The 27,491-nt window shown below is 42.4% G+C and overlaps 1 protein-coding gene across 4 annotated transcripts in view; it reads left to right on the top strand.

Annotated features, from left to right (window-relative positions):
• Positions 1–27,491, top strand: part of mfsd6 (major facilitator superfamily domain containing 6) — a 102,030-nt gene that overhangs the window by 34,842 nt on the left and 39,697 nt on the right. The window contains exon 1 of one of the 4 annotated variants that reach the window (XM_031893697.1): positions 24,745–24,766. The exons of the other annotated variants lie outside the window; for them this stretch is intronic. The gene's annotated coding sequence lies outside the window, so the exon portion shown is untranslated. Of the gene's footprint in view, positions 1–24,744; positions 24,767–27,491 lie in introns of those variants that run through there. 4 annotated transcript variants of the gene reach the window in all.

The raw sequence follows: 27,491 nt of genomic DNA on the forward strand, positions 1-27,491 counted from the left end.
TCAAGGGGGGGAGTGTCTGGGGCCTCGGGGGCCTCTTCAGCCTCGGGGGCCTGGCAGTCTGCTGGGTCCTCGGGGGCCTGGATGGCTGCTGGGGCCTGGATGGGTCCTGGGGCCTCTGCTCGGGCCTCGGGGGCCGCAGGTCGGGCCTCGGGGGCCATTTGTTGGGCCTCGGGGGCCGCAGGTCGGGCCTCGGGGGCCGCAGGTTGGGCCGCTGGGGCCATTTGTTGGGCCTCGGGGGCCTCTTCTCGGGCCTCGGGGGCCGCAGGTCGGGCCGCTGGGGCCATTTGTTGGGCCTCGGGGGCCGCAGGTCGGGCCGCTGGGGCCAGTAGAGGCTGGAGGGCCTGGGGTTGGGCCTGGGGAGGAGGCGCCAGCTGAAGTTCTGTAAAATAATATTGCAAGATGTTATTTTGTGTAATATACAGTGGTGTGAAAAACTATTTGCCCCCTTCCTGATTTCTTATTCTTTTGCATGTTTGTCACACAAAATGTTTCTGATCATCAAACACATTTAACTATTAGTCAAAGATAACACAAGTAAACACAAAATGCAGTTTTTAAATGAGGGTTTTTATTATTTAGGGAGAAAAAAAATCCAAACCTACATGGCCCTGTGTGAAAAAGTAATTGCCCCCTGAACCTAATAACTGGTTGGGCCACCCTTAGCAGCAATAACTGCAATCAAGCGTTTGCGATAACTTGCAACGAGTCTTTTCTAGAGCTCTGGAGGAATTTTGGCCCACTCATCTTTGCAGAATTTCTGTAATTCAGCTTTATTTGAGGGTTTTCTAGCATGAACCACCTTTTTAAGGTCATGCCACAACATCTCAATAGGATTCAGGTCAGGACTTTGACTAGGCCACTCCAAAGTCTTCATTTTGTTTTTCTTCAGCCATTCAGAGGTGGATTTGCTGGTGTGTTTTGGGTCATTGTCCTGCTGCAGCACCCAAGATCCCTTCAGCTTGAATTGACGAACAGATGGCTGGACATTCTCCTTCAGGAATTTTTGGTAGACAGTAGAATTCATGGTTCCATCTATCACAGCAAGCCTTCCAGGTCCTGAAGCAGCAAAACAACCCCAGACCATCACACTACCACCACCATATTTTACTGTTGGTATGATGTTCTTTTTCTGAAATGCTGTGTTACTTTTACGCCAGATGTAACGGGACACGTACCTTCCAAAAAGTTCAACTTTTGTCTCGTCGGTCCACAAGGTATTTTCCCAAAAGTCTTGGCAATCATTGAGATGTTTTTTAGCAAAATTGAGACGAGCCATAATGTTCTTTTTGCTTAAAAGTGGTTTGCGCCTTGGAAATCTGCCATGCAGGCTGTTTTTGCCCAGTCTCTTTCTTATGGTGGAGTTGTGAACGCTGACCTTAATTGAGGCAAGTGAGGCCTGCAGTTCTTTAGATGTTGTCCTGGGGTCTTTTGTGGCCTCTCGGATGAGTTGTCTCTGCGCTCTTGGGGTAATTTTGGTCGGCCGACCACTCCTGGGAAGGTTCACCACTGTTCCATGTTTTTGCCATTTGTGGATAATGGCTCTCACTGTGGTTCGCTGGAGTCCCAAAGCTTTAGAAATGGATTTATAACCTTTACCAGACTGATAGATCTCAATTACTTTTGTTCTCATTTGTTCCTGAATTTCTTTGGATCTTGGCATGATGTCTAGCTTTTGAGGTGCTTTTGGTCTACTTCTCTGTGTCAGGTAGCTCCTATTTAAGTGATTTCTTGATTGAAACAGGTGTGGCAGTAATCAGGCCTGGGGGTGACTACAGAAATTGAACTCAGGTGTGATAAACCACAGTTAAGTTATTTTTTAACAAGGGGGGCAATCACTTTTTCACACAGGGCCATGTAGATTTGGAGTTTTTTTTCTCCCTTAATAACATAAACCTTCATTTAAAAACTGCATTTTGTGTTCAATTATGTTATCTTTGACTAATAGTTAACGGTTTTTGATGAGCAGAAACATTTAAGTGTGACAAACATGCAAAAGAATAAGAAATCAGGAAGGGGGCAAATAGTTTTTCACACCACTGTATATATATACATTCATACACCATCATAAATAACGGGGCCCCTCACAACAACATTTTTTGGGCCTCCCACGCCCCCAATGGCCCCTCCCCCTGTGAACCCTCATATCAATACAAAGGACACACAGACATTGTTAGCCAGGGCCCCCTAAAACATTCGTGGCCCTTCCCCAAATGACTCATACTATGGGCCGCTCCCTGCTGCTTCCCCCCTGCTTTAAACTTATTTATGCATATGTATTTGAAAATAGATGTGTATATATATATATATATATAGAGCAATGTAGGCCAGCACTCACGGGTCTTTTCTGGAATCACACTTAAGTAGAAATAAAATTTAAGCAAAAAAGAATCTTTGTTACTACATGGTTTTTTATTAATCCGACGTTTCAGTTCCTAACAGGAACTTTCATCAGGGAAAAATAGCACTGTGAAAGTATACACACATTTTTAAAAGCACCAGGTGGCGCCAAAAACGCGTTGCTAGGCAACCACCAACAAGAGTAAATCATATGAAACTGCAAACAAAACTCAAAAATAAACAAAGGGTGAACTAAAATCCAATAAGGAATATAGCACAACTGGTTTAGGAGTGAATACTATTGAGGACCAGATTGTTGCCTGCCACCCACCTGTTCCCCTGCTCGTGCCCGCACTCACCTAGGTCCCAGTGGGGAATCGCCAAAGAGCACCATGCCTCAAGCCCCCTTCTGCCTGCAGTCCCCTGTGCCTGTGTAATGCTATCAGCCGCACCAGTCAGAAGTGCTAGGCCAGCGCGCCAGTAAAGACGCGTTGCCATGGCAACCGATTTTACGATCGGCTCTCCTGCTGTCCCTCCTTGTGCGCTGTTATGAGGAACAGTGCATATGACACCAGTGCCTCCAGGAGGCACCCCGGGACCTGCCGAATAGCTGTCCCTGGTGCTCCCAGGGGTGTCCAGATCTAGAGGGTGGTTGGGGGAGGAGCCATTGTTCTGGCAATAGGCACAACATAAAGGGGACCCCCCCACGCGGGGGGATGCAGTCTGTTGGGGACCCCCCACGCGGGGGGATACTTTGGAGCCCTCAGAAATAGAGACAGTGCTGACAAAGCCTGGGTACATTTGCTGCCCACAATATTGTGACAGGTGTAACGGGGGGTGGTTAGTGGACAGGATTTCTCAGTCCAGTATTAATCCATTAACCAGTACATGTGCATACAAGAAACAAGGGCGACAGGCCATAAGTGATGATGCCAAAACAAAAAAATGAAAAATAATAGTACACATAAAACGACATAAGGTGTTAGTTACACCATTTAGTAAGGAGATAACCAGAGGCCACTAGGTGCACCAAGGGTCTGATACTTCATTAAAAGAAACAACCCAAGGGTAACATTTCATTCAGGCCCCTAGGGGCCACACAGTCCAATGTGTGGATCCATCTGGATTCTCTGCGAAGAAGAGCCAAGTCTCTATTGCCCCCCCTGGACAGGGGGAGCTGCTGATCTATCGCCATGCATTTGAAAGTTGGAAGTGGATGTCGTTGCTGGGCAAAGTGCCTAGCAACTGGCTGTATTGAAGTCCCCTCCTTCAGAGCTTTGCTAATCGCTGAACGGTGATTTCCGATTCTCTCTTTTAGCATATTCACTGTTTTGCCTACGTAGTGTAGTCCGCATGGGCATGTGATGATATACACCACATAGCTAGAAGTGCAGGATAAGCGATGTTTGATTTTGATCCTTCTGCCCGTGTGGGGATGAGGGAAGTCGGGGCCAGAAAGGAGACAGCGGCAAGTGACACAGTCCGGGCATCTGTAACAGCCCAATTTTTTGTGTGCCGAGAGCCAGTCTGAAGGGTCTTTATTGTGTTTCTTAAAGTCAGTACGTACGAGCATGTCTCTGAGGCTACTATTTCTCTTATAGCCCATAAGAGGTTTTTTAGATAAATGGAGTGAGAGGGACTCATCCTGGTTAATCATTGGCCAATGTTTCTGTATATTCCTAGAGAGTTGTGTAGAGGCTGCTGTAAACGTGGTGGTAAAGATCAATGGGGGATCTTTGGCGGTTTTCTTATGTCGCACCAGTAGGTCATCCTGAGTGTGTTGAAGCGCCCTCTGTAGTTGTTGTTCCAGTATGCAGTCAGGGTAGCCACGTTCCTGGAACCTGATAAACATTTCCCTTAGTTGTACCACAGCCACCTCTGGTGTGCTGTTATTCCTAATAGTCCGTAGAAATTGGGAATAGGGGATACCCCTAATAGTGGCAGGAGGGTGATTACTTGAAGCGTGAAGTATGGAATTACGATCAGTCGTCTTGCGAAAAAGACGAGTTCCCAGTCGATTCTGGTCTCTGCAGATATTCAGGTCTAGGAATTCAATGTTGTCAGTGTGGTAATTCAGAGTTAGTTTGACAGGGTTGTCTAAGTCATTCAAGTGTTGATGGAAGGAAAGTAGACTGTCAATACCTTTAGTCCAGACCATAAACAAATCATCGATGTATCGAAAATATACAAGTATGGAGTCCCCTATTTGTGGTACAATGTGTTCAGTCTCGTATTTAAGCATAAATAAGTTGGCATAGGACGGGGCGAGGGCACTACCCATAGCCGTACCTGCTATCTGAAGAAAAAAGGAGTTCTCGAACCGGAAAAAGTTCCTTGTAAGGGTCAGTTCCAGTAATTGAAGTAGAAATTCAATTGGAATTCGTAAAGAGGTATTTGTAAGGAGTGCCTGTCTAGTAGCCCTAATGCCCAAGTCGTGTGGGATGACAGTGTATAAACTTTTTACGTCCATGGTCACGAGGATACTGTCAGGTGGAATATCTCCCAGTGCTCTTAGTCGCAGGATTACATGTGTGGAATCCTGTGTATATGAAGGCATGGATTTAACCAATGGTTGTAGATAATAGTCAATGAAAGTAGATACAGGTTGATATAAGGATCCCACGGCCGAGATAATGGGTCTCCCAGGAGGGGCTGACAGTGACTTGTGTATTTTAGGGAGTGTGTAAATTATGGGCACGCGAGGGTAGTCATTGCACATATACTGAAATGTGTCTTTATCAATCCAACATGCATTAAGGGCCACCGTAAGTAAAGCGTCCAACTCCCTTTTGAATTTGCTGGTAGGGTCACAAGGTAAGGATCTGTATGTATTGGTGTCTGCTAATTGTTCTAAGATCTCTTGTCTATAGTAGGCATAGTCGAGTAATACAATAGCACCCCCCTTGTCTGCTGGCCGAATAACCAAGTTGTTGTCCTCTTTAAGTGTCTTGATAGCATTACGTTCCGCAGGTGATAGGTTGGGATATGTTTTTGGCATTTCTGGAGCTGTCTTTGTTTCAAGGCTAAGTACTTTGTCCCTAGCAGTAAGCCCAATATATTTGACATTTTGGTGGATATACATAAGTTTCAAAGAAAGCTTAAACTTAAAGAACACTTCAGGAATACTGCCCAGGGCCCTCGCCCCCCTTTTAAAACACCGAGCACCTTTGAGCCCCCTAACACACCAGCAGCCATCAAAACCTTTGGCAAAGTACTTAGCCTTGAAACAAAGACAGCTCCAGAAATGCCAAAAACATATCCCAACCTATCACCTGCGGAACGTAATGCTATCAAGACACTTAAAGAGGACAACAACTAGGTTATTCGGCCAGCAGACAAGGGGGGTGCTATTGTATTAGTCGACTATGCCTACTATAGACAAGAGATCTTAGAACAATTAGCAGACACCAATACATACAGATCCTTACCTTGTGACCCTACCAGCAAATTCAAAAGGGAGTTGGACGCTTTACTTACGGTGGCCCTTAATGCATGTTGGATTGATAAAGACACATTTCAGTATATGTGCAATGACTACCCTCGCGTGCCCATAATTTACACACTCCCTAAAATACACAAGTCACTGTCAGCCCCTCCTGGGAGACCCATTATCTCGGCCGTGGGATCCTTATATCAACCTGTATCTACTTTCATTGACTATTATCTACAACCATTGGTTAAATCCATGCCTTCATATACACAGGATTCCACACATGTAATCCTGCGACTAAGAGCACTGGGAGATATTCCACCTGACAGTATCCTCGTGACCATGGACGTAAAAAGTTTATACACTGTCATCCCACACGACTTGGGCATTAGGGCTACTAGACAGGCACTCCTTACAAATACCTCTTTACGAATTCCAATTGAATTTCTACTTCAATTACTGGAACTGACCCTTACAAGGAACTTTTTCCGGTTCGAGAACTCCTTTTTTCTTCAGATAGCAGGTACGGCTATGGGTAGTGCCCTCGCCCCGTCCTATGCCAACTTATTTATGCTTAAATACGAGACTGAACACATTGTACCACAAATAGGGGACTCCATACTTGTATATTTTCGATACATCGATGATTTGTTTATGGTCTGGACTAAAGGTATTGACAGTCTACTTTCCTTCCATCAACACTTGAATGACTTAGACAACCCTGTCAAACTAACTCTGAATTACCACACTGACAACATTGAATTCCTAGACCTGAATATCTGCAGAGACCAGAATCGACTGGGAACTCGTCTTTTTCGCAAGACGACTGATCGTAATTCCATACTTCACGCTTCAAGTAATCACCCTCCTGCCACTATTAGGGGTATCCCCTATTCCCAATTTCTACGGACTATTAGGAATAACAGCACACCAGAGGTGGCTGTGGTACAACTAAGGGAAATGTTTATCAGGTTCCAGGAACGTGGCTACCCTGACTGCATACTGGAACAACAACTACAGAGGGCGCTTCAACACACTCAGGATGACCTACTGGTGCGACATAAGAAAACCGCCAAAGATCCCCCATTGATCTTTACCACCACGTTTACAGCAGCCTCTACACAACTCTCTAGGAATATACAGAAACATTGGCCAATGATTAACCAGGATGAGTCCCTCTCACTCCATTTATCTAAAAAACCTCTTATGGGCTATAAGAGAAATAGTAGCCTCAGAGACATGCTCGTACGTACTGACTTTAAGAAACACAATAAAGACCCTTCAGACTGGCTCTCGGCACACAAAAAATTGGGCTGTTACAGATGCCCGGACTGTGTCACTTGCCGCTGTCTCCTTTCTGGCCCCGACTTCCCTCATCCCCACACGGGCAGAAGGATCAAAATCAAACATCGCTTATCCTGCACTTCTAGCTATGTGGTGTATATCATCACATGCCCATGCGGACTATACTACGTAGGCAAAACAGTGAATATGCTAAAAGAGAGAATCGGAAATCACCGTTCAGCGATTAGCAAAGCTCTGAAGGAGGGGACTTCAATACAGCCAGTTGCTAGGCACTTTGCCCAGCAACGACATCCACTTCCAACTTTCAAATGCATGGCGATAGATCAGCAGCTCCCCCTGTCCAGGGGGGGCAATAGAGACTTGGCTCTTCTTCGCAGAGAATCCAGATGGATCCACACATTGGACTGTGTGGCCCCTAGGGGCCTGAATGAAATGTTACCCTTGGGTTGTTTCTTTTAATGAAGTATCAGACCCTTGGTGCACCTAGTGGCCTCTGGTTATCTCCTTACTAAATGGTGTAACTAACACCTTATGTCGTTTTATGTGTACTATTATTTTTCATTTTTTTGTTTTGGCATCATCACTTATGGCCTGTCGCCCTTGTTTCTTGTATGCACATGTACTGGTTAATGGATTAATACTGGACTGAGAAATCCTGTCCACTAACCACCCCCCGTTACACCTGTCACAATATTGTGGGCAGCAAATGTACCCAGGCTTTGTCAGCACTGTCTCTATTTCTGAGGGCTCCAAAGTATCCCCCCGCGTGGGGGGTCCCCAACAGACTGCATCCCCCCGCGTGGGGGGTCCCCTTTATGTTGTGCCTATTGCCAGAACAATGGCTCCTCCCCCAACCACCCTCTAGATCTGGACACCCCTGGGAGCACCAGGGACAGCTATTCGGCAGGTCCCGGGGTGCCTCCTGGAGGCACTGGTGTCATATGCACTGTTCCTCATAACAGCGCACAAGGAGGGACAGCAGGAGAGCCGATCGTAAAATCGGTTGCCATGGCAACGCGTCTTTACTGGCGCGCTGGCCTAGCACTTCTGACTGGTGCGGCTGATAGCATTACACAGGCACAGGGGACTGCAGGCAGAAGGGGGCTTGAGGCATGGTGCTCTTTGGCGATTCCCCACTGGGACCTAGGTGAGTGCGGGCACGAGCAGGGGAACAGGTGGGTGGCAGGCAACAATCTGGTCCTCAATAGTATTCACTCCTAAACCAGTTGTGCTATATTCCTTATTGGATTTTAGTTCACCCTTTGTTTATTTTTGAGTTTTGTTTGCAGTTTCATATGATTTACTCTTGTTGGTGGTTGCCTAGCAACGCGTTTTTGGCGCCACCTGGTGCTTTTAAAAATGTGTGTATACTTTCACAGTGCTATTTTTCCCTGATGAAAGTTCCTGTTAGGAACTGAAACGTCGGATTAATAAAAAACCATGTAGTAACAAAGATTCTTTTTTGCTTAAATTTTATTTCTACTTAAGTGTGATTCCAGAAAAGACCCGTGAGTGCTGGCCTACATTGCTCTGTTATTTGTATTTTCTGCATAAGCACCCGGGCAATTAACACTTTGTATGTGGTGTGCTTCCAGTACTGGAACTATATATATATATATATATATATATATATATATATATATATATATATATATATATATATAAGGAAAAAATCACAGAAGTCGCACACACAGGCCTTATACAAAACAAAAAATTCTTTTTTTATTGCCAGAGGAGTGAACTAACGTTTCGGCTGTTACACCAGCCTTTGTCAAAGTTGTAGCAGCAAAGGAGAAACACACATAAATACTTTGTATGGCGGGAAAAATCAAACAAAGAAGTGAAAAAACTTTCATGACGTGTATAGTGCACAAAACTACCAACCCCACCCATCACATTAACATATCATTAAAATGCTAATTATAAGGTGTTAGTACATCGATACCCTGATACGGACAATGTATAATCAAGGCATTAGCAAAGAAAATTTATACGCACAAACAACAAAATTCCGAAGTATACTAAAGGGGTAGGTGCTGGGTGTGAACACAGGGAAAGAATTACATAAGACGAATACTAACGAAACACAAACGAATATTGTTGGGAAAATTAAAATAAAATAATTATAGAAAAAACAAATAAAACAGTAGAAGTCGGAAAACGAGTATCGGTGCAAGAGGAAACGTGAACGTACGTGACACCAGGTAAATAGAAAGAAAGAAACCCATCTCCGGTAAAGGTAAGTCCAAATAAATGGTACAGTGAAGAGCAAAGGGAGAAGGTAAGTATCAGCACGGAATCCCACCACGGAATCCCACCTCGAAACATACCGAAATATGCTAGGCGCTCCAAGCGCTTCCTAGTGACATCGTGGCAATCGGACCAAAGAGTTACAGCATATAGGGCAAGGGCAGTGGCATACTAAATCGCTAAAGGGGGCACTGTACTCACCAATAGATTTTCGGTGCACTTACATTGTAAGGCAGCACCGTAGCCTGAGGCACATAAGAATACCGGCTCCACGGTAAACGGCCAGCTGGCGAGTAGAAGCGCAGATGGAAGTGCAGGCTTAGAGGCTGGAACCCGGGCTATGGTGCGCAATAGGCAAGTGGAGACATGATCAAAAATTATTTCCCAAGAAAGCACCATCCGGTACATAGAGTCGAGAGACTGGTCCGCACATGTGGCACAGGAACCCGTATTTAGTAGCAGGACACGGACCAACACGGCATTCCTATTGTGTCTCATGCGCTAAAGTAGCATAGTAGTAGTGGAGCTAGGTAATGAAGCTCATGATTTTTAGATAGCATCTATGATGCCTTTGTCCAAGGTGCCAATCGCCTTAATATAGGCCACAAGATGGTGAGTCTGCTGCAATTGTATATACGTTGTCACACTAGGGGATAGACTATAGATATGTGCCGCCCTTTGCCACTGCCAATGTCAAATTGGGGAGCCAATTATACCGACGTGCCACCAGCGCTGAAGACACTGTATTGTTGGAGGTGGGGATAGGTGAATCAAAGAGCCAAACATACATGGTGTAAGGAGACTGATATAAGTATGTGTATCAAGTAACAAAGTAACAAATGGACAGGAAAAGAAAAGAAACATGTTTGATACTTGTAACAGATCTAATCAATGTAGCAACATGTGAAAAGAAACCAGATATAACAAGGTAGCCTATTACACGAATATCACAAGGAATTATAATGTCAAGGTACTATAAGTAACTGACCTGCCAGAAGACAGATGAACACCCAACAAAACAAACTAAGGGAAGCTAAATACTGTCAATAAAGCTAAAGGCATAGGTGGAGTATAGACAAGTGAAGACACTGCAGCCACAAACTAAATCCCCTTCAAGCACAGGAAATTTCCACTACTATGAATAGAGGTGAAAGGTTAGGGCAAATAAAAAGGCGAGTATGAGACCAGTTCATTAAGTCCATATGGGTTTAAGGTATTCAGTCTGTGTATCCACCGAAGTTCCGTCTGTAGCAGAAACCTATCGCGATCACCACCCCGAATAGGAATAGGAACATGATCAATGATCATGCTACGCATAGTAGCCAGGGAATGTTGTTGTGTGAGAAAGTGCAGAGCTAATGGGGTATCCGCTTTGCCAGTGTCCAGTGCGGATCGAATGGCTGATCGGTGGTTCGCCATTCTATCCCTAAAGGTTGTGATGGTTTTCCCCACATAGTATAAACCGCAAGGGCATTTGATAAAGTAAATCACATACTTAGAGGTACATGACAACCGGTGTTTGATGCTTATTGGTTTGCCCGTCTGTGGATGGTTAAATGTTGGTCCTGTCATCAGGTAGCCACACGTAGTGCACGAAGGGCATTTGTAGCAGCCTAATTTTGTGTTGCCGAGCCAGGAGGAGGGTTTGTCTTGGTTATAGCAGTGTGTAGGGTCAGTTTTTACTAGCAAGTCCCTAAGGCTACTACCCCTTCTGTCTATAAGTAAGGGCTCGGTCCTTACATTGTAAGAGTGTGGGCAGGTCATATCCCCTTGCACAGAAGCGATTGATAAGATCTGTTACAAGTATCAAACATGTTTCTTTTCTTTTCCTGTCCATTTGTTACTTTGTTACTTGATACACATACTTATATCAGTCTCCTTACACCATGTATGTTTGGCTCTTTGATTCACCTATCCCCACCTCCAACAATACAGTGTCTTCAGCGCTGGTGGCACGTCGGTATAATTGGCTCCCCAATTTGACATTGGCAGTGGCAAAGGGCGGCACATATCTATAGTCTATCCCCTAGTGTGACAACGTATATACAATTGCAGCAGACTCACCATCTTGTGGCCTATATTAAGGCGATTGGCACCTTGGACAAAGGCATCATAGATGCTATCTAAAAATCATGAGCTTCATTACCTAGCTCCACTACTACTATGCTACTTTAGCGCATGAGACACAATAGGAATGCCGTGTTGGTCCGTGTCCCGCTACTAAATACGGGTTCCTGTGCCACATGTGCGGACCAGTCTCTCGACTCTATGTACCGGATGGTGCTTTCTTGGGAAATAATTTTTGATCATGTCTCCACTTGCCTATTGCGCACCATAGCCCGGGTTCCAGCCTCTAAGCCTGCACTTCCATCTGCGCTTCTACTCGCCAGCTGGCCGTTTACCGTGGAGCCGGTATTCTTATGTGCCTCAGGCTACGGTGCTGCCTTACAATGTAAGTGCACCGAAAATCTATTGGTGAGTACAGTGCCCCCTTTAGCGATTTAGTATGCCACTGCCCTTGCCCTATATGCTGTAACTCTTTGGTCCGATTGCCACGATGTCACTAGGAAGCGCTTGGAGCGCCTAGCATATTTCGGTATGTTTCGAGGTGGTATTCCTTGGTGGGATTCCGTGCTGATACTTACCTTCTCCCTTTGCTCTTCACTGTACCATTTATTTGGACTTACCTTTACCGGAGATGGGTTTCTTTCTTTCTATTTACCTGGTGTCACGTACGTTCACGTTTCCTCTTGCACCGATACTCGTTTTCCGACTTCTACTGTTTTATTTGTTTTTTCTATAATTATTTTATTTTAATTTTCCCAACAATATTCGTTTGTGTTTCGTTAGTATTCGTCTTATGTAATTCTTTCCCTGTGTTCACACCCAGCACCTACCCCTTTAGTATACTTCGGAATTTTGTTGTTTGTGCGTATAAATTTTCTTTGCTAATGCCTTGATTATACATTGTCCGTATCAGGGTATCGATGTACTAACACCTTATAATTAGCATTTTAATGATATGTTAATGTGATGGGTGGGGTTGGTAGTTTTGTGCACTATACACGTCATGAAAGTTTTTTCACTTCTTTGTTTGATTTTTCCCGCCATACACAGTATTTATGTGTGTTTCTCCTTTGCTGCTACAACTTTGACAAAGGCTGGTGTAACAGCCGAAACGTTAGTTCACTCCTCTGGCAATAAAAAAAGAATGTTTTGTTTTGTATAAGTCCTGTGTGTGCGACTTCCGTGATTTTTTCCTTGCACATTTCTTTCTGAACTTTGCACCCAGGCAACGTTAACCATCGGTTTCGTGAGTGCCGGCAGACTCCATTTTATATATATATATATATATATATATATATATATATATATATATATATATATATATATATATAGAATAGGAAGTGCTGGGAAGCTGCACACCATAAGGAACAATAACACCTGGGTGCCTGTGGCAAAACAAAATCTAGACAGGCATGGGGTGACAGCACACACAGGATTTTGACAAGTAGTCACAAAGATGTGAAATAATATTCAGAGGTTTATTGTGAGCAACGTTTCAGTTCCTCACTGGCATTATGGTTGGACGTGATGGACGTATGTCTTTTTTCAACCCAACTTACTATGTTACTATGTTACTTTCATCATCCCTGACATTTCTTACATTTGTACCTTTAGTTCAGATTACTTGCTAAATCTTTTACTGAACGTATACTGTAAAAGCATAATAAAGTACAATAATTACCTTCTCTAATTTCAGCGACCAGTTCTGGGCTCCTGCGCTTAAGGTCGGACCACAGCCGCCGGAGCTGGTGGGGGCCCACTTCAAGGGCAAACCCGGCGAGCAAACCCTCTCTTAGCTCGGCCAGGATTGCCCTCTTCCTCTCATGGACCCCTAAGTCCCCCGGCGGTGGGTGGTCATATCCTGCATGCAGGAGCACGCTGATAATATAGCGCCTCTCCCCTGGTAGCAAGTCTGAAACCCCAGGCATCCTCTCAGTTTGCTGCCTCCAGGCTGAATGACACAAAATGGCCCCAAGTCGCACATGTCACGAGATTACAAAATCGCCACAAAATGTCCGCAATTCGCGAGATTACAAAATCGCGGAAAAAAAATCGCCAAAATACACATAGTAATGTATTTTGCGCGAAAAAAATATTTGCCGCTACAGTACTGTATATTTTGGCGACAACATATTCACCGCTATAGTACTGTATATTAGTAGCGAAATTCCATACATGCCAAGACTTTAGTAAAATTGAGTAAAAAGACACATACTTGAATAAATAACACTGTAAGTCCATATTTTATTGCCAAAAACTCATTTACTGTACTTTTCTATAATTTTTCGCCTGCCTGTAGTAGGAGTTAATTTTCGCATAGCCGAATGCGATATTTAGCGCGCAAAAGTTAGAGTGAATCATGCGATCGTATTCTTTTCAGTGTGGAAATTAACGCATGTGCTAAAACTTGCGCGAGAAATAACCCATGCGAAAATTGCGATTTTTCGCACGCGATAATACTATGGTGAATCGCGCGCAAATTATTTTGCGTTTTTTAACGCAAAAAAGCGTGCAATCATTTTTATCGCACTTTACTTTAGTGAATCAGGCCCTTTAAGTTTTAACGCTACGAAAAAGGTGCAAATTTTCGCGCAAGTTTTAACGCTACGAAAAAATCGGCAGATTTTGCGCTACTTTCGGAATGGCTACGAAAAACTTGCGTTTTTTCGCGCAAATCGTATTGGTAACGAAAAAGTCGCGTCAATTTCCAAAAAGTCGTAAAGACGCCGGAAAAAGTCGCAAAATTTACGTTTTCAAATCGGAATTTTTCCAATTCGAATTCGTGTCTTAGTAAATCAGCCCCTAGGAGTTGGTGCTTCACCATAGAAATTCACACACTTCAAAACAAACTTAAAAAATCACTCCAAAATTTTTAGGGTGATGGGATTTCAAAAGGACATCTACCTTTTTGAATTCGAGTAATAAAAGTTTAGCATATATACAATTCTATCCCATTGAGAGAAGAGATATGTGGACAATCAAGAGTTAAGAGACCTGAGCGAAGTAGACAAGGGAGTGACGTAACCCTAAGAGAGCAGGGTTCTTGTTTCTATCTGTACATTACTGCACATGTAAAGCTGCTGATGTAAAGCAATTGATGTTGGTATATATAGTTTAGGAATGTGACTGTGTAGATAGGTCAGTATGGGTCTATGTATGTGGGGTATGCTGGTGTTTACTGCAAATAATGTACTATAAGACTAGATGCATACAGATTATAACAAAAATATAAATTGTAATGCCCACCCAGAGGGAATACATGGAGCAAGAAATAAATCCAACAGCAAGCAGTAATTTAAATGGCCCTATAATACAGTGTATTAATAAACCCCCCTCCCTTCCCCCCCAGCAGCCAATCAGCAGAACAATGGGAAGGTAACAAGGTAGCAGCTTCCAGTAGACTAAAAATACACTCAATAGTAAGAAATCAAAGTCTGGCTTGCAACTCCTCCAGTTACATGGGAATAGGAGAAACAATAGGTTACATAAAAGCAGTTCTAATGTGTAGCACTGGCTCCTTCGGAAAGCTCAAACTTAGGCACAATTCACTGAGATGGCTGCCTACACACCAATATTACAGCTAAAAAAATACATTAGTTGGTTCAAGAATAAAATTTTAAATGGTAGAGTAAATTATTTGCTATGTAAACAGTGTAATTTAGAATAAAAATTATACCATAAAAATCATGACAGTATCCCTTTAAGGACTTGAGACCAAAACTGCACTGTATACCCTAAAAAGAGGCAAACACACTTTTTATTCAAGATAGTGCTTTATTTGCTGTAGTAACCACAAAATGACACTGCCTGTAATTACAACTTATCTACAAAAATCCCCAGATCCTTTTCAGTAAAGGCTAATGCCACACATAGTGTATTCTGACTGGATCATAGGTGGTTACTGGATTGGTTACCAGGGAACACTGACGGGGGAAAAGTCAGTGCAGTAAACAGCAGTTCTCTGATTCTAGACCAGGGAGTTTCTGACACCCTAGGCCTGTGATCCCCAACCAGTGGCTTGTGAGATGCTTATTTTTAAATTCCTGGCTTTTGGGAAAGTTTTGGTTGCATAAAAAACAGGTGTACTGCCAAACAGATCCTCATGTAGGCTACCAGTCCACATAAGGGCTGCCAAATTGCCAATCAGAGCCCCTATTTGTAGCCCCAGGAACATTTTTCATGCTTGTGTTGCTCTCCAACTCTTTTTACATTTGAATGTAGCTCACTGGTAAATAAAGGCTGGGGATCCCTGCCCTAGGCCAATGCCACACATAGTGTATTCTCAGCAAGCCAAAAAACGTTTGTCAAGAATACACCACTACGCTTGAAAAAACTTCTATTTTTGCCTGCACCCGGAAGCATTGAATACACTTGTGTGCAGGCACACCAAAAAACACGAAATATATGCCTGAGCATATTCAGTCCTTCCCGGTGCAGGCAAAAGTGGACGTTTTTTCAAGCGTAGGGGTGTATTCTTGGCAAACAGTTTTCTGTTTGCTGAGTATACGCTATGTGTGGCATTAGCCTAAGGTGTCAGGTGCTCCCTGGTCTAGAATCAGAGACCTGCTGTTTACTGCACTGACTTTTTTCCCTGTCAGTGTTTCCTGGTCCAATCCAGTAACCACCTATGTCCCTGCTGTAGGCAATAGCCTAATAAATGGACTATTGCAGATACTGGTGCAGCCGACCCTGGTTCCTGTGTCTGCTCCCCAACAGCCACTATTACCTGTACCTGTGCCAGCTCCCCAACAGCTGCCTCTTTCTGTTCTGGCTTAGTCCTAATAAGTGTGTGTGTTCCCCAGTTGCCTGCAGTGGAGGTAGTTTCAGTGCCAGGGTAGATGATGGTTCCTCAGGGAAGTTACCAATAATTAACACTCCCTGTACTCCCTTCACTACTATGTACCCCATCCCCATGTAAGGAGCACTAGGAGACCGGCGCACTTTCGCACACATTGTTCCCCGGCACACTACGGCGTGCATTGACCCCCCCCCCCGGTACGCACATGCATAGTTAACACTGGCACTGCTCGGTGCTGCGTCATGTCAGCGGATGCCCTGATGTCACTTCTGGCGCAAATTCCAATTTAAATAACACTTTTTGGCATGTTTCAGTGCCCAAGCTGGCTTAGTGTTTTCTCACTTTGCTGAAGCCTTTGTTGTTCTGTTTCCTGCTGTTTTTTTTTTTACTCTTGCCTGTCCCTGACTTATGAACCTCTGCCTGTCACTGACCATTTGCCTGACTTTGACCTTCTCTTCACCTGATCCCTTTGTACCACGGTTTTTGGAATAACGTTGGCCGTGTGTAGGATCCCTGTCAACTCTGCCGCAGAATGTTTCACCAACATTCATTTGGTGAATACTGGGATTGGCAGGCTACACCTAAGAGGTTACTCCTGGTAGTTTATCGGCTCCTCTACATTACAGAGGAGTAAAGTTAGCTTGTAAAGTTAGCTTGGGCCAACATGGAGCCCTTTCACATTGCTGCTGGCTCCTTGTAGAATGACCTGGAAGCACACCTCAAGCATCTAGAGATCCAGGAGGCTCAACAGGCTATCCCTGTCCCTTCAGCTTTTTCCCTCAAGGTACTTCTGCTCTGACTCCTCAGTTTTCTGCCCCAGTTGCTCCTCCTGCTGCGGTATAACATTTGGAGCCGAAAATTCCTGCTCCTATTAATTATGCGGGAGATCCTGAGGTATGCCGTGGGTTCCTGAATCAGTGTCTCATTTAGTTTGAGTTTTCCCCTCTGAAGTTCCCCACTGAGAAGTCCAAGGTTGCACACATTATCGCATTACTCTATGGTAAAGTGATGGCCTGGGCATCACCACTTTGGGAAGAAGATGATCCCCTAATTCACTATTCCTCAGCTTTTATCTCTGCATTCCATGAAATTTTTTAGTGCCCCTGTCCAGAAGTTCAATGTCTCTGTCCGCCTTTTAAAGATAACCCAGGGCACTATGTCTGCTGCGTAATATGCTATTGATTTCCATAGTCTGGAATCTGAAGTCACTTAGAACAATGATGTCCTGGCCACAGCATGCAGGTAAGGTCGGAATGAGAACATTGAGGATGAATTGGCCGCAAGGGTTTTGCCTACACAATTTGAGGAATTGGTTTTCCTTGTTATCCATATTGACACCAGGATTAAATAGAGTCAATCCCAGAGATCACGATCCCGTAGGCCACTTGGTCCTTCTATGTCGGTCTCAGAACCCTCTTCTGTCCAGCAGAGAGAACACATAGAATGACCTCGGGTCTTTGCTTATATTGTTGGCAGAGTGGTCACTTCCTTAAGGCCTGCCCTGTAAAGCATTATCAGGGAAACACTCCTGCCTAAGTCTGAGTGGGGAGTCTCCCATAAGCAGAATAGATTCACTCCCAGATAAGCAGGTTTCTAGAATCTTTGTACCTGCTACTCTATCCTATTTCCTGTCAAGCATTCTTGGGGCAGCAGGGAATTTGATCGATACTTCCTTTGTCAAGAAGTATCACTTTCCAATTCCTTCTCTCAAAGTGCCACTCTTAGCTCAAGAGGTCGACGGTTTACATGTATCTCCACGGCTGTTAACATCTTCCACAGTGATGTTGAGGTTACGGGTGGGGTGGTTACATTCTTTCCTTCCTAATCATCGAATATGCTTGCCACTCCACTTATTCTTGGTCTTCCGTAGTTAAGACAACATAATACAACCATTGATTGGATCACCAGTGATCTCACTGCCTGGAGTTCCTCCTGCCATTCCAAGTGTATACCTGCTTCAATCATGCCGCTACATGTCTCATCAATTGTACAAGATTCCCCTCTTTTGCTTAAATGCCATGTTGAATTCTCTGATGCCTTTGAGATAAAGAATGCAGAGACTCTTCCTCCACACTCTATCTAGTCATGCTCTTTGAGCTGTGCCTTGCAGTCTTTCAAGTTATTATAAATTATATTTTTCGTGGTATGTTGAAATCATGTGTTGTAGTATACAGCACATATCCTGGTGTTTTCCTCCTCTGTATCTGAACATATTACTCAAGTCAAGCCAGTTTTACGTCTCAGAGAACATAATCTTTATGCAAAATTGAAGAAATATGAGTTCCATAAGTCTAAGATTCCTTCCTAGGGTACATTGTTTCTTCTTCCGCTTTGAAATGGATCCTGTTAAGGATTACCGAGTGGCCTACACGTTGTAAGTCCATACAATGTTTCCTTGGCTTTGCTACTATTTACAGAAGATTCATTAAAAAAACAAAAACTTCTCAAATTGTAGCTCCCATCACGGTCCTCACTCATAAAGACTCTGAATCACTCTGGTCTCCTGAGGCCCAACAAGCTTTTGAATGTCTAAAGTCATTTGCTTCTGCTCCAGTTCTGATCCCCCCAAATACATCTTGCCCATTTACCTTAGAAGTTGATGCCTCTGATTCAGCGGTAAGAGCTATTTTATTCCAGTGAATTGATTTCCAAGGTCCCCTTCAGCCTTGTGATCAAAAATGATCACCTGCCAAGTGAAATTATGATATAATATTGGCAAACAGGAGCTACTGGCCATAAAGATGTCTTTGGAGGAATGGCATCATTTACTAGAGGTAGCTTTGGAGCCTGTTACTATTCTTAATGATCATAAGAACTTGGAATAAATTTCTCCTGCTATAACATTGAACTCTCGACAAGCTAGATGGGCATTATTCTTAGTCAGGTTCAATTTCATCATCTCCTACAGACCTTAGTCCAAGTATGTCAAGGCTGATGCCGTATCCAGATCCCTGACTTCGGAGAAAGCTTCCTCTGTCCCTCCCTGCCCAATCATACCCCCTGAGCAAGTGGTGGCCCCTGTGTCCCTAGTTTGGCCTGCTTCTGAAGTTTCTCCGAATTTGTTCCTCAGGCTAAAGTCTCTCCGATCCTCTGGTGAGGTCATTCCTCACCTGGGAGTTAAGAAGTCACTATCATTTCCAGATCATTTTGGTGGCCTTCTCTTGTCCAAGATGTTAATCATTATGTTGCTGCATATTCCACCTGTGACCAGAAGATGATTCTTCGCTTTTTCCACTGTGGACTTCTCCATCCATTGCCTGTTCCAAGTCAGCCTTAGTCCAATATATCTATGGACTTTTTTTTATAGATCTACCAAAGTCGGCAGATTTTACTACAATTCTGGTGGTTGAAGATCATTTTTCCAAGATGGCTCACTTCATTCCTCTAAAGAAGCTCCCATCTGCAGGTCTTCTGACAAGTATCTTCATTATAGAGATTTTCCATCTCCATGGTTTCCCCTCTTCCATTGTATCTGACCGAGGAGTCCAATTTGTCTCCCACTTTTGGCATGCTTTTTTGTAAATTTTTGGGAATTGGCCTAAATTTTTCTTCAGCATATTATCCACAAAGTAATGGCTAAACATAAAAAAACAACCAAGTCTTGGAACCAGTTTCCTCGCCGTTTTATTTCTCGAAATCATGACAACTGGTCAGAGCTTCTCCCCTAGGCCGAATTCGCTCATAATAACCTCAGGCACGAAGCTCTGGATTTCTCCCCATTTGTTTGTGTTTATGGACCGGATTGGAAACGAAAATTTCTGAAGATTGCAAATATCACGAAAATGCTTGCAAAAAAATCGTATTAGTCACGATAATATCGTATTGGCGATCCGAAAGTCATGAAATTTTCATACCAAACGATTGTAAACAGCGGCAAAACCGAGCCATTTTTTTCGCACTAAAAATTCAAAAAAGTTGCGCAAGCGTCGGAAAAGTCGCGGAAAATACAATTGGACTGATTGAGCGAACGGTCGGAGCATTCGTGGATAAGTAAATGTGCACCTATGAGTCAGCTTCCTGCTGATTGGCTCAGATCCACATTCCTAAGGGAGGAAGTGAGTTCTTAGCATTCTTGAGGGGGGGGGGGAGCAGGAGAGAGTAGGAAGCTGAAAGCTGTGTGTCTGTGGCACAGGAATTACAGACAAAACTAATCTTTTTTCAGAGAAGTCAGTGCTGCGTTTCTGTGAGTGCTTATGGCTGTATTTACATAGACCTTTCTGATAAAGCTTACTTAGTTTTTACCTTTCTTTCTCCTTTAAACATTAGAACCATTACTGCACTATTTTGCTATTTATGCACTTCCTCCACAATTTTGCCTTTTTGGATACAACTGCCCCAGAGGAGCTTACAATGTAAGGTCCCTTACACATTCACACATACAAGGGGCAATTTAGTCAGAAGCCAATTAACCTGCCTGTATGATTTTGGAGTGTGGGAGGAAACCCATAGAGACACACAACCACCGTGCTAGATCTGACTTTCAATGTTTATGCACAGTTTTATGATTAAGACTTAACAGCTTTTTAGAGCATATAACTAAGTATAAAGGCCTAGCTCATGTGTATTGTTTTAAATTAAAATATGAGGAGGATAAAGTATAGGTATGGGACCTGTTATCCAGAACGCTCGGGACCTGGGGTTTTCCGGATAAGGGGTCTTTCCGTAATTTGGATCTCCTACCTTTAGTCTACTGAAAAAAATATTTAAACAATAATTAAACCCAATAGGATTGGTTTGCCTCCAATAAGGATTAATTATATCCTCATTGGAATCAAGTACAAGGTACTGTTTTATTATTACAGAGAAAAGGGAAAAAATTTTAAAAATGTGAATTATTTGATTAAAATGGAGTCTATGGGAGATGACCTTTCCGTAATTCAGAACTTTCTGGATAATGGTTTCCAGGGGTCCGATACCTGTACTTTGTACATAATACTGACTGCTCTTTGAGCAGAGTAAAACAGTTCACACAAGCTGCAAATCTACATGGTAGGTAAAATTGATTAGGAGATTTTCTGATTTAAGCATGATGGCTGACTGAAAGTATTTATTCTGTGAGTTTAGTCATTTGAACAAGTGAACATATTTTTGTATTTTTTATTTTTGTATTCTTTTATCTTTTCTGTTCTAATTAAAAAAGATGTTAGGCACTTGGTATATATTGTGCCATGCAGGGCAAACTTCCTGGTTAATGAGAACACCCTATAAACAAGAACACAGCAAATGGTCATTGTAGAGTGAAATAAGGCCACCAATACTGAACCAAAATGTCCTCATACCACAGTGTGTTTGACCTGTCTTGATGACTTTAAATGTGGGGTTCAGTAGTAAATATATTAAGCAGATCAATCACCATATTAAAAAGTAGGGGTGGAAGTGGGCATCCATGCTTAATCAAAAATCAGTTATTCATGTTATCTGTATAAACCTATTTACAGTTAAGTATGTTTGTGGGATAAAGAGGATGCTTCTGAATTGGTTGAGCATTTGAGTAATAAAGTGCTGAAATGTTAGCAACCATGTTTTAAGATTTTCCTTAATGTTGCAACTTTAGGGACGTCCCATACTACAATTCTGTTTGCGCAAATTTTCCGGTAGTCCGTAATGCAAGTAATCCCATTTATTAAAGGTACATGCGTCATAGGTGTTCTTTGCTCCTTACCTATAGTTGAGCTTAGTGTTGCTCAGTCCTTCTTTCTTTCTTGCCTCACGCTCTTGAATTGAGTGCAGTTGAGCCTACTGACGCAGAGGAACCCAGGCTCTACCACCACCACCTTCGAACCAGGTTGTAGCTTAAGGGTTCCCACAGCCCCCTGCATCAATTACTGCAGTGCAGTTGCACCAAGGGTGTACACATTGCTTGCATACCAAATTGACTCCAAAGTGACTTCGAATATATTCAGCGCAGTTGCATCCAATTCATGATGAAGTGTGGTGTGCAATTAAGCTAATCTCTGAAAATGATCGGTGTGAGGAGACCAAAAGATTTTAAGATTAAAAATTCATATCTCTACAATCAGCACTTTTCTACAGCACATCTACCACTGCACTCAAAGAGAAGGCCATCAAAAATTGACTATGTGATGGATGACATAATTTGGCCAAATTTATATTCTTTTCCTGATCTACATTTGAAGCAGGGTCTGCTTAAAGCATAAATATGTTCCATTACCCTGTGGCCAGTAATGATTTGTCCTAGATTTAAAGGAACTGTAACACAATTTTTTAAAATTCAAAATATCTTTTTAAAATACTTTTATTAGAAAATATATCATGGAAAAATTACAAAAGTATAAGTGGTTTTCTTGAAAATTAACCTTTCCATTAATTTATTGAACTCAGGCAGCAGATCTCCTCCAACTCTCGTAGCAAGCTTCCGGGCAGCTCACCCCTCCTCCCCCTCCCTTTCCCTGTGCAGGCTTACATAGCGATCCGTTGTTACAGGCAGGCAGTCTTAGCTGTCAAGTAGAAACGCTCCGTCCCCCATCCCTCTCCCTACACAATCCCCAACAAAACCATAAATCACTCCAAAAAACGACCCAGAAGACTCTAAAGAATGCGGCAAGATAACTTCCGCATTAGCACGGAAGCCAAGGAGTCGCCGTATCGCCTTTTGAAGGTTTGCCCAGTAAATCAGTTGTAATATAAATTATTCAAAAACCACTTATGATGCTGCAATTTTTAAGATACATATCTTAATAATAGTATTTAGAAGGCATATATTAAAACTGAAATATTTGTGTTACTGTTCCTTTAACATATAATTAAAACCTTGAATTGTCAGTATGAACAAGTGACAGTATGTAATATGCACAATTTTGTGCAGCTTCAATTTTAGGATAAGGTTGAAGACAACACAGAGCTACTTAGTTGCCATGGCTACTAAACACCAGAAAATACCCTGCCATAGACAATACTGAGAATTGCCTCTGGTAAAACACATGTAGAGACAGTTATCAAAAAATCAGCATTGTCATTTCTGTAGCTGTGACAAGTAGCCGCTACTACTAGCTCTGTGTGTCTTCACCTTAAGGGTGAAGACACACAGAGCGATTAGTAGCTGCGACTTTTAACTTTTCTTCCATAGGATATAATAGAAGTCGCCGCGACTAAACACTCATGACCTTACGCTTACGCAGATTAGTCTCCACAATTAGTCGCTCCTTATGTCTTCGCCCTTAAGCATGCACTTTGATGTTTGTCTTTCCTGCACAGTCTTTGATTTTAAAGTTACATTAACACAGTTACTTTTGAAATTTGGATTAACAAAAAACAATATAGTCTTTCAAAATTAACCCCTCCAAATGATTGTACACAATGATTACTTAAAGCATTTGCTATAAAAATATCGCTTAAATGCATTGTTTGCTAAACAGGTGTGGCTAAAGACAATATATATATATATATATATATATATATATATATACACTATATACTATAAAAATAGTATAAAAACTATAAAATATATCATACATATAAATAATCAGTGGCTGAAATGATACAAAAAGAAATACCAAATGCAAGATATGTGTCTACACATAGGTGCAATTGTTGTGTGCCTGAAGGTGAAAAACAAGCAAATGGTATTAGTGATAAGACTAGATGTCCTGAAAATGGCTCTGCAGGAACCTGCCATGAAGAGGGACGTTATATTCTGTATTCCATTCTGCACACAACCGCTGTATTTTTTAAGGGTAGCTGTAATGCACTGCTATATATCAGTGTTAGAATTGTCTTAAACTATGGTATATAAAACAACCAACAAGCATAATGCCCAAACCAGCTCTTCAACCCAGTCTCCATTTGCAGATAGAAGTTATAGCCCAAAAAGAAAAATAAACTAGTTGCTAAAAATGATGACTATGTTTGTAGCTGAGCCATCAAGGAGATGGGGTAGTGGAAGAAGAGCTGACACTATTTTTAAAAGGACTGCTAACACCATAAATATATATACCTGTTTTTGTGTTACTTTTCTTTTAATAAAGACATGAGGAGAAAAGTCAATAATATTTTACTGATTGAATGAGGCAATAGGAGAAAAGCCAAAACTCTATAGAAGTGTAAGATTCTGGTAAAATATAGATATATATTCTGGGCTCCTATATTTTATTAATCAATAATAAAACCTTTCTTTAGTAGAGGAAACAGCCTAATTAAGTTAGCATCTGGTTGTCTGGTCCAAACAATAGGAGTTTCCTAATTTGGGGAAACAAAGGTACTGCTCTGGGAAAGGTTTGGTCACACCTAAACTCTAATTAACATTATCAAAGGGTGAAGAACCCTGGTGATATGCATAATCAGTTAGTTCAGGAAGGACAGATGTTGACTACATGACAATTTGACTGTCCAAAATGGAGGACGGGTAACTTCCTGTAACTGACTGGTATGTGCTAGCATCATTCAAAGGGACCAATCAGGAGAGACTTCTAGAAAGTTCTAGAATCCACCCCTCTCTCCTGTATATAGGTTGGCTTCAGTAGGGCATATGGAGACTCAGGGCCAGGAGAGAAGTGACCACCTTACCAGATCAGAGGGAATCCTGACATCACGGACCAGACACTTATCAAACCTAAGGAGAGGTATACTTAGGCTGTATAATCTTCTAGAGTAGAGGTTTCATAGAGTGTGTTTATATGGTGTGGTGTGGGATTATTATTATTTAGGTGGTTGGGTCCCTGTGTTTCATTTGAGTGTATTTAGTTAAGTAAGTATTGTGTATATTTGTCGTATATTGTTTTGTATTACCCTTTTGTGTTATTGTAGTCTATTGTTTATCCATTTTATCTGCTTTATGATTTATGTTTATGTAAATATTTGTTTCCAATTAATATAAAATCATTTTTTACACTTATTGTTCAGTGATCTCTTTGCCACCCTATACTGTAGAACTTTAGTTATATTAATAATCTTACAGAAGGTTAGAGACAGGGCACTGACACTGGATCACTTGAGTTAGCAGTGTACTTTCCCAAGCAAGGACTGTGATAATTTCTTCTGTTCAACACAGACACTTTGAACAAGAATTCAACTATATCAAAAAACAAAAGGCACTCTGAAAGCAAAGTTGTCTTAAGAAAATTAGTCCTGTCATAGGCAGGTTACATAGTTACATAGTTACATAGGGTTGAAAAAAGACCAGTGTCCATCAAGTTCAACCCATCCAAGTAAACCCAGCACACCTAATCCACACCTACCAATCTATACACTCACATACATAAACTATAAATACAACCACTAGTACTAACTGTAGATATTAGTATCACAATAGCCTTGGATATTCTGATTGATCAAGAACTCATCCAGGCATTAACAGAATCTGCCATTACCACATCACTAGGAAGGGCATTCCACAACCTCACTGCCCTCACCGTGAAAAACCACCTACGCTGCTTCAAATGGAAGCTCCTTTCCTCTAATCTAAAGGGGTGACCTCTGGTGCGTTGATTGTTTTTATGGGAAAAAAGAACATCCCCCATCTGCCTATAATCCCCTCTAATGTACTTGTACAGAGTAATCATGTCCCCTCGCAAGCGCCTCTTTTCCAGAGAAAACAACCCCAACCTCGACAGTCTCACCTCATAGTTTAAATCTTCCATCCCCTTAACCAGTTTAGTTGCACGTCTCTGCACTTTCTCCAGCTCATTACTATCCTTCTTAAGGACTGGAGCCCAAAACTGCACTGCACTGCACTGCACTGCTTGACACTTACAGATTTGACAGATGAAGAGAGACAGCCTATTATCCCTCATTTTCATCACATTGCTACACTGATTGTAAGATATCAACACAATCAAGTGTGCCACATAACAGAAGGTGCAATCAGAGCTGCAGGTTTCTGGATTCTTGGGGCAAGCGGCTGATATCTGCAGTCATCCACAAATGTGCTACCTGTCGTAAGCTGCGAGGAAAACTGGAAAGTCAAAAGATGTCAGATTTACCAGAAGATAGAATTAAACCTGAACCTCTATTCACAATTTGTTTTTGGTCCTTGGTCAGTTGTAAACTGCCGCACTAGAGGAGGCATTGCTGAAAGCAAGCATTGGGCAGTTCTTTTTACTTATCTGTCTACAAGAGCTGTTCATATAGAACTGATCGAGTCTATGTCAACATCTAGCTTCATCAACACTTTAAGAAGATTCTTTTGAATTTGTGGCCCAGCAAAGTTACTCCGCTCTGACAGAGGGACAAACTTTGTGGGAGCTTGTAAAAACTTAATATTTGTACGAATGATGCAGAACTACAAGTTATCTTCAAGACAGAGGATGCACATGGATCTTTAATCCTCCCCACTCATATCACATGGGTGGTGTTTTGGAGAGACTGATAGGTATAACTAGGCGTGTTTTAGAAGCAGTGTTACACCAAGCTAAACCTGCCCATCTGACTCATGAGACTTTGAGAACCTTTATGGCAGAGGTTATGGCTATCATAAATGGGAGACCATTAGTACCGGTATCTTCAGACCCGGATGCTCCTATGGTCCTTACCCCAGCTATGATTTTGACTCAAAAGGTGCCCCTTCTGGCAACTTTAGACTGGGAGAACTTTAGATATATTCTGGAAAAGACGGAGAATGGATTATTTGTTCACCTTACAAGGCCACAGAAAATAGACCGACAATCAACCAGATATTAAAGTTGGAAATGTTTTTAAAAATGCATTAAAGTGTTTGCAATTAAGGTGAACAACATTACAGTTGCAATAAAAGTTTAAAATTACTAGTGAAAGGCATGTTTTATAACTTACATAAATAGCACTTCAGGAAAGTGCCATTTTGAAAAATTACTGTTTCTCCCTTCTGCCCTCGCACTAAAATCTAAAATCTCGCACATGCGCAGTGACAGATGCAGGAAGAAGAGAGGCGTGGAACACGTCTCTATTTGTTTTCATTCCTTTCTGTTGTTTACTCCCCCCATCGCCCCCTCCCTCTACCTTCTGAACGGGTCTCTAATAAATTATGCTCAATGCTCCGTACTGTACTCCCCCCTCCACCCCCTCCCTGTGCCTTCTGAACTGAATTGTACAGCGTGATGTGAAAGGTGCAGAAACCTTTTGTGCTTACAGTCAAGCACATAAGAATGAATGGCCTGTGGTACTTATTGTCAACACACTATCGAGCAGAGATGGTAACATCAGAAAAGTGGAAGTAAGGGTTGTCAAGCAAGGAACTGCTAAAGTTTATATGAGACCAGTCTCAGACATTATTGTTATGTTATGTTTTTCTTAGCATAAGCTGTGTTTAAATGTAGTGGCACAAAATATTATGCCAGACAGGGAGTGTGCTGCCATCATAGCCATTCTGGC

This window comes from Xenopus tropicalis, chromosome 9 (assembly GCF_000004195.4).
Source record: "Xenopus tropicalis strain Nigerian chromosome 9, UCB_Xtro_10.0, whole genome shotgun sequence".
In the NCBI taxonomy this organism is placed as follows: Eukaryota; Metazoa; Chordata; class Amphibia; order Anura; family Pipidae; genus Xenopus; species Xenopus tropicalis.